We start from the raw sequence: 12230 nt of genomic DNA, 5'->3' as shown, positions 1-12230 counted from the left end.
TGCCTTCAAATTTAAAAAACTGCGTGAAAAGGTTAAACTCCACACACTGAACTCCTGTTTGATTCTAAAGCTACCACTGAGAATTGTGAAAAATAAAGGCTTACTTCAGTAACGTTTGGCTGTCGAAGAAGGAAATGGCCTGCTTTAAAAATATTGTGGATGTCATTACTGCTTTTTGGTTCCTTGTTGTTAACAATGGTAATGATGACAGAAATGCAAAGTTCAGAGTGCCATTCTGGGCAATGCTTAATGAAAGAGACAAACAAGAACAGCAAAGTTTAACTTGATCCTGAAAATAAACCCAATGAATTGATTAAAATTGATAAATTGATTCAAAAATCTTTCCTAATGTAGCATAACTTTGCACATGTTTTTAACTTTTGATACTTGATGAAATTTTGCTATGAAAATTCCTGAAACCTGTCTATTTTACTGATATAGTATTATGTTTTAAAGCATATGAATGACTTTTATAAGTAACATAATTTGCATATATTTCAGATGCTGCATTTGCCATGTTGATTTCTAAAATAGTTATTTTTGACGTAGTACTTAAGTAATTCATCTTTGGCATGTGCTTTATTGATACCTTATGATTGTTAATTCTGTCTGATAAAACCTAGGAACCGGATATTGATAAATCATGTAATAAAATGGTTATAGTATAACGGGGTGGGATTATATAAGTTCGCTTCCTTCCACTCCCTTTCAAGCAATATTTATTAATTATGTCTAATTATCCTAAGTTTGATTAGTTACTGTATGAATGTATAACTGATGATTATATTTTTTTTGTGTATTATTTCTATTTGATTGCTTGAAATAAACCATTTCAAATCAAAATCAAAAAAAAATTGAGCCATTGTCGCCACTAAAATATCACCACCAGTGGTTGAATAAAATAAAGAAAAGCTAGGAACAAATGTATGGAAGGTAGAAACAAAGGAAAGTTAATTCTAATTAAATGCAAACCAATATAAACCAGCCCTGTCTTCTCCTAACAGTAATCAGGACAGGCTCCAGCTACCCCATGACCCTAAAAGTCATTCAGTGGGTTCAGAAAATGGATGGATGGATGGATGGATGGATGGATGGATGGATGGATGGATGGATGGATGGATGGATGGATGGATGGATAGAAGGATGGAAGGAAGCATGGAATCAAAACCAATACTGGCTCCCATACACGATGACTGTAACTTGTTATTTTGAAAAAGAAAAATTATCATCCATTTACTTACAAGATTTAGTTCAACCATAATGAATGTGCCTTGGAATCCCTAGATTTTGCAAGTTAAAATTCTGGGGAGGGAGACTTTAGTGCTGTAAAAAACAGGCAGGTGGTTTCAAGGAGAACATTTTGCACAGAGGGAAGTCCTGAAACAACTGCAGTCACACTTATGTCATATGTGCATACACACCATAATTACAGAAGTCTTTCATTTTCATCAAAGCCCTCGTTTTGTGTTCAAGTCTTATCACCCCCACCCCCCACCCCCTAACTCAATATCTCTCAACACACCTGGACAAAATATGAGCTTTTTGAACTCCTGACCAAATCACACACATTACACCCAGCACCAAGTCATGAGCTCATGAGTGCGCAGCCTCCCCCACTTTGTGTCATATGTCCACTGACAGGCATATGAACCCACCCCCCCTTTAACCAATACAGCTCTTTTTTCTTCAACCTGGAGTTTCATTGTGACAGGATATCCTGAACATTTTACGTTTCCTTCAGTTGTGCAGCAGATGTGCTCCAGGAGCCGAGAGCTAAAAGGACAGAAAAAGGCAGAAGTGGAAGTCCTCTCAGTCGGCCAATGAAAATGCAGCAATCTACCAGTTCACATTCCAGCGTTTTTTCTTTTCTCTTCATGTTAACTCACGTCTGTTCACTTCCACTCTGCTGCATCCCCAAGGTGACGGCTGGCTTCTGCCACTGTGGCTCTTGCCCACAGGCTGTGGGGCGAATGGACCTGCTGTCCTTGGAGGTTTGTGACCAAAGGCCATCTGTCCCTATTGATTCGGACCAAACCTCACTGGCATGTTTCTTTGATGAGCTCTGTCTGTTTTGGTTAGCATTAGTTGCTCTCCATCTCAATCAAAGTTAGCCCCAGTGCCAGGGAACAGGGAGAGGAACTCTTATGAGAACTCCTGAATGGATTCTTAGGGACACAGCTGGCAAGAGACATTTTTTCTTAACATGCCTCAGGAATCTTAAAAACTCAAATAATTTTATTTGCGTTTCATATTTACCTACCAGAAGACCTTAAGGCCGGACTTTTACACCAAACAGTTGATATAATTTTGTTGACCTTCTCCTCCAAAAAGTCCCAACAAGCTGGAATGCACAGAAAAGCACTAAGAAGCCCCAGAATGTTTGCAACTCTATAAATAACAGTGGTTGTGGGGAATGTGGTCGACCATAATTACAGAGGCCTTGTTAAAGCTGGGGTGTGCACTCTGTCTGTCTGTCTCCTGGTCCCGTTAGCAGTCACGGCTACTCCCATACGTACGCACACACTCATAGACACACGCTTATTCTTGCAGCTGGGATATGGGTCAACGTTGTGTTTTGCTACAACTGTCTGGACTTTTAAAGCTCTTTGTAACTTTGACGGTGCGTTACATAATTGAAATGTTTGAACAAACATGGCTACACAAACCCTTTTCAGCCTGAACTCTCTAAAGTCCGTGTGTCATGTAAAACATTTTTTCTAAACGTTTTCATCCATAATGTTATTGTTTCTGCAACATCATTGTTTGAGGTTGGACACATTGTGATGTTAGGCCCTAGGGGAAGATGTTGGTCTGAGTGGTTTATAAAAGCAGACTTTCCAAAACCTTAGATTTGACTGACATTTTTGCAAAAAAAAAACAAAAACAAAACGCTCTCAGTTAGTGCTGATTGGTGTGGAAAGACTGTTTTTAGTCCATTTGACTGAGTATTTTCATCTCTGCAGAGCGCATTTTCACATGCTAAATCTCCATCTGGCCGCTGTGAAATAAAGTTCACAGCATTGGAGTTGAGATGTAAACACACATTCACACAGTGTTCTCTTTCTCGCTAAGCTGCAGAGACAGACATTTACCAAACTGTGCTGTATGTCACGTATCTGTACCAGCCAAAAGCGCTTTGATACCGTCCGCAAGTGTGTGTATTGTTGGTGCACACAGGCACAACCATGTACGTACATCAGCCAAGACTTTCTTTAAGCAGCTAGAATAACATAGCAAATTGTATAGTCTCCGCCGAATGGTACAATTTGTTCCAAAGCACTTGCTTTGCTCCACAAATCACAGCCAAGGAGCCAACTATAGCTAGCTTAGTCTATTACTGTAGACCGGCCAACTGCCAAGAAGAAACACATCCAAGAGTTGTAATACATTGTTTTTGCACAAGCAGTTTTTCATCCTAGCTCATAAAGTCATCATAAAAGATACATGACAATTACAATAACATGGATATGGGGAAAAGGCGAGTATTTTGGGTGTGAACTGAAGTTTTCTGAAAGCTGGAGCTGCAGCAGGCTGCTGATTCCTGCCCCCATGTTTGTGCCCCCTTGCGGTTTGGCGCTCAGAGCATGTGGATTGGGCAGACTGGATAGAACTGCCAGAGTCTGATGTTTTAATGTTGTTTAGCTGCCCTGTAAAATGTGGATGAAACACTCGGTTTGGTCTGCAGTTGTGTGAAAAATAACACACATCACTCTTCGTCTCTTTCTCTTACGATTCTTGCATTCCAAATGTCTGGGCAAATATGGAAATAGCTGATAAGTGCCAGGTTAGCGCTATTAAGCTTCTTTCATCATTCTGGTAATTTCTTTTCTTTCTCTGAGAAACTGTAAAGAGCAGAAAAGCAGCATTTTATATTAACACGCTGCTACACGATAAAAGTTGACCTGCTGCTGTTACATGTGTCACACTTGAGTATTCACACACACACACACACACCCCCATCGCTCCGTCTTGTGCACTGCTGTGCCTTGTAGCATTAAACATTAAGCAGGAACAAATGAAAGGCACTCCTGAAAGCTCCAACCAATAGGCTTTTACAAGGCTAGTGGCTGCATTTGAATAAAAACTTAGACTAATGTGGTCTAGACAGCAGGAAGTCCAACTTTGAAAGAATACAACAAATGAAGTTAGAGGCTTTCCCCTTTGGTAGTGAATGCAACACAATGTACCACATATATACTCATTTGGTTTATTGTTTGAAGAAATTCAATTGATGTTGGAGAGATGCAATACTCAGATCTTGAGGGGCTTGAAAGAGAGCGCAACTGATGGACTATGAAGATAAATGACTGAAGCACAGAGAGCTTGTTTAGGTTTTGATGAACCGTGATGTATCATCACTGCCTTCTAAGACTTCGGATCAACTCAGTTATCACAAAGGAGGGCAGTGATCAATTTCACCAGGGAAATGTGGATTGCTATGAAATTCCTCACTGGTTTGGGTTTAAAAAGTTCTGGTTTTTTTATCTGGGGGAGTAAATCCACAGTAACCCAAAGCTACCTCTGCTTCAGTGTGTCTGTCCATCGGTTTCTGCTTGCTGTCCTCTAGGTGTCGCAAGAGATATGTATGGGCCAAATAAAGCTGACTTATGGGGAGTGTGTGCTAGAAGTGTGCGTCCACGTGTGAGCCTGTTCCTGCGTGGAAAAAAAAGAGAGAAGCTGCAGCCTCAACGGAGCACTGACAGCCTTAATCCAGTTGCCGTGGTGATATCCTCTCCCAGGTGCATCAGTCACATTCACACTTTATTTCAGACACGCGCACCTCCACTCTCCCCACATGCCTCGACACCCACAGCTGGGTGTTTGCTCCTCTCCCTCCTGTAGCTCAGACAACCGTCATTAACGCGCAGTTTCCCCGCGCTGCGTGCGCTTGGAGTTGGCTCCTGCGCGCCCCACTTCGCGAATCCCGCTTCTCGCAGGTGTCCAACCCAATCCCACCCCCCACCCACCTCGTACTCACTAATGAGAGTGAAAATGAGAACAATGGGGAGAGGGGCGCGGGGCCCGCCAGCTCATCTGGGCTCCGTTGATCTTGTTAATTGCGTCCGTGGACGCGCTCGGCTCCCTTTGAAGTGTGTCTGAAGAGCCCGCTTCAGAGACTGACAATTACCGCACATCATGTAATTGCTGCAAGACAGGCGGCCATATGAGAAAATTCATGTTACTGTATGGGTGCGTCGGGGTGCGCGAGTCCACATTTTGGTGATGCGTTTGTGCGCATTGTGTGACAGAGAAAGATGCCTTTCCAAGGTCAAACCACAACACCTACAGAAAAAAAAATCATGACAGCCTCGATTTTACACACATTTAGCAAAATGATTAACTACTTTGATTAAATCAATTTGCACGGATCAAAAGAAACGCATCTTTGGAATTCAATTAATCTGCACTTTTCTCATAAAGCCTCGTGGCCATGGTAAATTTAAGAGGATGTTTGGCCCCTGTTTTACTTTTTCAAATTCTGCTTATATGTTATGAGGTCAGTAGAGCTTTGTGTCTCCTCCTGCCTCTTCAAAGGCAATGGAAAGTCTCTTTTGTGGGTTTTATTCCTCACATTTATGAGGTAAAACTCACAGCACTGCTGCTTCTGTCACCCTAACATGTTCCTACAAACCATCCAGCCAATGTTTAGGCTGCTTCCAGCACTGAATCTTCTACAGGGCTTTGCCTTGCATTTAGAAAGTTCAAGATGGCTCATAATAGATCAAGGTGTCAGATTTAAAGCAGACTTACCAATCATGATGGCAGTATTAGACAGTGTGTGTGAGCGAAGAGAAGTAGATGGATTGCTTTCCTCTCTTTCACAATCAAACCAAGGCCAAATAAAATGCTTTCTGCTGACTTTTTCTGTCTGCACTCACACTTATCTGGATTTTATAACAGTTGTCTGTTCGCCACATCGTCCCTTTGCCCTTATCTGACTAGATAAGACAAGCACAGACAGAGAGAGAAAGGGATTAAACTCAATACCTGGAGTAAAGTGTTTTTTTTAAATCTATCAACACATCAATTTATGTATCTGTCTGCATCAATCTTTTTAATCAATACTATCTGGTAAATTCATTTTCAAACTGTGAACCCATCCAGCTTCAAGCACCAAAAACTCACACATACACCCCCCCCCCTCCCATATCCCTCCCACCCCCCATAAAATCTGATAATGTAGCTTTAGCATGCCACTACACTTTGAGGGAGATACAGATACAGCGAGGCAACCCTACGCTCCCACTCCCACGTTCCAACACAACTGCTACAGATTAAATGCACCACTCAGGGCTAAATGAAAGATAAATACCATGACACAAGCTGCTGTGCACAAACTTACACACAAAATGACACGGCTGATGATAAAACCATATGAGCATCTTTTTGTCACATGGGGGAAAAAGAGGATAGTGGCAGGAGGCGTTACTCTCAATCTGATATTTACAGAGTAGTTCAGAAGAATGGGATAACACCAGTTCAATTAAGAGAACAGAACTTTTTATTTTTAAATTCAAATTGTTAGTGGACTCACTTTTACAAAATTAAAGCGGAACTTTGGGAAAAGCCGCACAAAGCCGATATTATGAGTTTTTTTGTCATGCTTTGTCAATCAGGCATCAAAGCTTCTTTATATGCTAACACTTTCTTACCCAAAGAACTTCCGCTGTACTCCACATTACACACACATGTGGCTTTGCAGTCTGCACATGGGAACTTGACTGCACACAAGGGAGATGTGCATTGTGGTCAGCTGAATCAGAATCCCAGATCTCTTTTTGGAAGAATGCACACCATGTGCTCCGGACCAAAGAAGAGAAGGAGCAATCTCACTATTACCAGAAGGGGACTTTAATTCAGACTTTCGGTTGTAAGGGGTTGTGTCCATTGCAGTTATTAGTTATTAAAAGTGTCCATCCTTTACACCAATTGTCCTTGATGGCAGCACTGACGCAGAAAAGTACATTGTGACTAGTGCAAAGTCTTTTAATGTATTCTTTTGCCAGCGTTAGAGCTGTTGACAGTGTGTCTACATTAGCTGTAATCTCTATAAATCATGACAGATCAGCTTTTTTATGAGCAATTTTACTTGAAGGTCACTGAGAGTGTTTCCACCAAACAGTTTAAAGGAAACTTACAGAGGAAATGTCTAGAAAGAGCTGTTCTTATTTACATATTATAAACATTAGAATTTTTGATGGAATAGTAGAAATGTTTGTATTAAGAGTTAATCATCACTTATTTCAAAGCCTTTGGTGCGCACGCAAACGTGTGTTTTAATAGGTCATGTACACAATGAGCTCATTGCAAACCTGTCTCGGCAAAAAAGGGATTTAACTATTTATTAACTTCTTTCTAAAGAAGTCCAGCCAGTTTTCCACACAAGGCCTCCTAAAACTGGTCAGTGTGGAAGGAAGTATGAGTTACATTTTCAACTCATGAAATGTTTATTTGATGGGAAATCAACATAAGAAACTGCACTTCAAAAAGGACAAATCAAAGTGACAAAAGAGAAACTGAGAATATACAACCTAGTTGCAACACATTTTGCTGTTCTGCAGGCTGACAAAGTAGGGTAGAATATAAACGTGCACACACCCACACGTGAACACACCTAGAATGAAGGCAAAGGGAAAAAAAGGCTTTCACTGAGGCAGCCTGCCAAAAGAGTGGGAGAGAGAGACAGACACAGACAGAGTGAGAGAGCAGGAAAGGCCTTACATAGCCACAGGAAGAGCAGCGTCAGGACAGGAAGCGCCTTGTTTGGGCATGGAGGTTTCCTGACCGGCTGGAACACTGACATTTCCTATGCTGGTTGGTTTTCTGGAGAGCAGGATCGCATGAAGGCTCCATGAAGGTTTCTGGGGTGACGGTTACAGGCCTCCAGCTGGGAAGGGCCCGGCTTGATTTCTGCTTTCAGCTTTAACACTCTTGCTGTATTCACTTTGCTCTGTGCACAGTCTGCACTTAGTGGCTTATGGGTGTACAAAACACTTGACGGGCCAGCAGTAACTCCAGGTACTAATGACAGTTTACCAGACAGAAACACACTGCTATTCAAACAAGCTGGCTTTTTTCCTAGTTTGTTTATGTGTTCTAATGATTTATTTTGAATAATTTTAGATCTACTTTTTTTTAAATAAATTATTGTGCAAAATACAATTTTTTGTCCTGCATAAAATCTCCAAAAAAGTTGAACTGAATTTGCTGCACTTATTAAAAAATATCCAAATACATACTCCAATGGAAATTGTGTTTTGGGTGTTTTTAACATGTTCTTCTGGCATTTTTTCTCATGATGGAGGAAAACTATGCTTAAAATTGCGTTTTCTGAGAATTTCTTCATTCAAATCAAGAATCGGGATCAGATTTTAAAAATGCAGTTGGTAAAAGCTTGTTGCAGTGACGTAGAAGATACAATCGGCGGGCCACAAGCTCCCTGCTGCTAAGAAACGACTGCAAATCTTCAGAGAAAGCGACACAGGTTTTCTAATTTTGGCAAAAAATGGAGTAATCATAATTAAAAGACTACTGGGAAAGATTTTACAATAAATCAAACAATAATTGGAGTGAGAATTTAAAATAAGTAACAGATATAGCTATAAATACGACAGAGTTTTAGGGCCACAAAAAAAAAAAAGTAAAATTACGAGATTTAAAGTGAAACTGAGCATATAGAGTAGCAGAACAGACCGACCAAGCTTAATTGAACAGGTGAGCTGAATGTTTATTGATAACATTACAAATGTTTGGAAGCTCATTTGTTTGATTTACGATTTATTAATATTTATTGATCGGTGGCTTGCAGGATCTCCACAGCCCGTTGATGAAGACATCGGTGTTCCTGCAGCTGTCCACTTCAATCCTTTCTTCCTCCATGAAACCAATATCTCTAAGTCTGTGTGACGCTTCCGTCTGAGGAGGCACACTTTTTGGCATTTTTAATGTTCTAATGCTAATATAACTCACTATTTTCAATCATCTTTGTTGTTTTATGTTGAAAGGGGATTTTTTATCTGGAGGAGGGGGCGTATGTAGCTGTTTACACATTGGTGTTCAGCGCATGACAGTTTCATGACGTAATGAGACCAATGGACTTCTGGGTATGTGAATGAAAAGGAAAATAAGGCAGTGGTCCTCTACACTCAAACGTATCTCTGAGCTCCTTATTTTAATCATGAAACTTTACCGACACCGAACCCCGAAATGTCGGCTACACGGACAATGATCTGATTTTGAGTCGTCAAGAGGTTCAGAATTTCTTTGTTTTTGAAACCTACTCGGAAATAAAGCTTCACAAAATGCTCCATCTTTCATTTTTAAGCTAGGCTTCGATAAGTAGACAACTGTGGTGTTTTTTCCACATTAATCTATGACTTTTTTCTCGTAAATTTACAAGTTTTTTTCTTGTAAATTTTCAACTCAATATCTCGTAGTTTGACAGTTATGACTCTTTTTATCGTAAATTTACAACTTAAAAGTCGTAATTAAAAAAAAAATGTTTTTAAACTGGCCCTTAAATCCGTTGTGTATAAGAAATATGTGGCCAGAATATTTTTTTGGTTTTTACTCCTCTACTAAATGTCCTTTTATTTTGCAGACTAATTTAAAGCTTTTTTGTAGAATCTAACACATGATTCTATATACCGTTGACTTCTGTTATGTATTTTTGTTAGGTTTGAAATACTAAAAGGTGTTTAAATATATACAGTGCTTTAATACCTTAAGCTACACTCACACTGCCCTCGGCAACATGCTTTTGAGCAATTGCTTCCAATAAAAAGTCTTTGCAAATTTGTGTTTTGGGCTCCCGCGTTCAAAACTCACACGTTCACAGTTTCTGACTCTACGTACAAAACGAGTGGCCATTGAATTCTCTTTGCCAGCTAAACCCGGTCGAACCTTGACCAATCAGGGACTTGAAAACTCACCAAACCCAAAGCGTAGCTGGTTTATCTGGTGAACCCAGACTCGGCGACAAGCCTGAAGATGTCTGAGTTTATTGTAACACTTGTGCTATCCTAGGCACTTTACATTGGGAGTTGGGTCATCTAGACCCACTAGACAGTGCGCTGAAACCTTTTTCTTCAATGATTTGTGATCTTCACTGGTGTCCATGGATTACATGAAATCTTTCCACCTTTATCCACCTTTGTCATGGTAGGGAGAACACGTCAATGTAAGGGTGGGATCTTCTAAGATAGCTCGAGGGTTAAAAATAAATATAAACTAAGGCCACTCTCCTGTAATGATGGTAATCCATATCTGCCATTGCAAGGACGTTAGCAATGAACTGAACCGTTTCCTTTTTGTGTCGAATTCGCGAGATTTGGACCACATCGAGCCTCTTCCAACTGTAGGTGGCGGACATGCTCTGGTAAACAGCAAAAAAGGAAAAGAAGCCCCTTCCTGCTTGTCCAGTATGAACACCATGAAAATTAACCTTCTTGAACGAGCATCAAATGCCTAGTGCAGGGGTCGGCAACCCATGGCTCCGGAGCCACATGTGGCTCTTTCATCCATCTGTTGTGGCTCCCTGTGACTTTGGAAAATAATGAGTATTTTATAATAATTATATTTTATTTTAGTTTGTTCATTTTTCATGGCATTTCAAAGGCGCTGATGGCTCCGTACGAAGCGCGAGCCACGTAAAAAACAGCTTCGTAATGAGCTCGTATTTATCGGGCGAGACCTGCAGAGCTGATAGCAGGGAATATCATTAGTATCATTATTATCAGTCTTATAATTAAAGAAATAGCTTATAGAAAAGTTTTCTGTGAAAGTAAACGATAAAAGATCAACAACTTGAACCATGTAAAACTGCTAAGATAAATGCATTTGCTGTGTAATTTTAAGGTTTTAAACCTCCAGGGAACCATAGTTAAGCAATATTCACAACTTGGGATAACTGTGATCCAGCCCTAGATGAACCAGTTTGTCCTGAATGTCATAAACAAAGCTTTATTAAATCAAAGGAAGTGCAAACCTCGCTTGCTTCACTTCAACACCTATGTTGATTGTGACACTATTATAGAAAGTTTTGGCAAAACTGACATTTGCGGCCATCAAAAAAAAAAAAAAAAAACCTACAGGGCATGACACACTTGTCCAGAAATATTTTTACAATTGAAAAAGTATTTCTGTTTACTGATGAGACAAGGCAAAAATTCTTTCATTTATTCATTTTCTAAACCTGCCATTTCCTGTGCAGGGTCGTGGGGTGTTGAAGAACCCAGCTATTGTAGGAAAAAGGCGGGGAACACCCTGAACAGTTCCCCACTCCATAGCCACAGAAGAACTTCACAAAAAGAACAATTTAACCAACAGTCAAACACGGTGGTGGTAGTGTGACGTTCTGGTGCTGCTTGCAGTTTTCAAATTTTGCACAGTTTGCCTTGGCTCTTTAACACCGGAACTGTTTATGAAATTGACACAATTCCAGGGAATTCTGAAGCAGAGAGAAACAGCGTAGCACAGATACTGTATACTTTGAAGTGCTTAAGCAATCAACTTAAATCACTTGATACTGTTGCAGAGAAAAGCTGCTTTGCTCTGTTACGCTACACTTTACATTAATTAAGGTCCTGTACACTTTATGTTAGTAATATGTTGCATATCTGTGCAAAGTCGATGTGCAAAACCGCTTTTTTCCACGCCAGAATCAGCTGATTCTCATTGATTGTGTGAATGGTTGAAAAGTTACGGTATAGCAAAGAGCGTATGTTGTTTAGGTGAAACATGCTGCCTGTCTGGTGTTAAAGGGTTAATTTGTTGAAATCATAAACTTTACATTTCACCAGAATATGTGAAGAAATGTTACTGGTTCATGACGTTTACTGTCCAGCGGGAAACACACAATCAAGTCTTGGAAATCCATTAATTAGTCAACCTTAAAATGACTCAGAAAAGAAAAGAACTGTTTAGGAGTCAGATTTCTGGTTAAGTAGCCAAGAACTGTTTTCAGGTAATAATGTTATTTCTTTACATCATACCTGCTTATTTCTGTTTGCTTGGTGACTATAGCCTTACTTCTGTTAAACTCTTTTTGACTCCACACTGAAATAACACACCTAATTCTTTTGGGTGAAAGGGTGCAAGGAGGTCATTGGGCCCTTTAGGTGGTTACCTTCTCGTCAGTGTGGGGTTCTTTAAGTTCCAGTGTGTTCCAGCATCCTAGAACCAGCCACTTCTGTTTGCACACACACATCCCCAACTCTTTTAACCCTTGT

This window comes from Oryzias latipes, chromosome 10, assembly GCF_002234675.1.
Source record: "Oryzias latipes chromosome 10, ASM223467v1".
Classification (NCBI taxonomy): Eukaryota; Metazoa; Chordata; class Actinopteri; order Beloniformes; family Adrianichthyidae; genus Oryzias; species Oryzias latipes.
Note: the sequence above shows the minus strand (reverse complement) of the source record.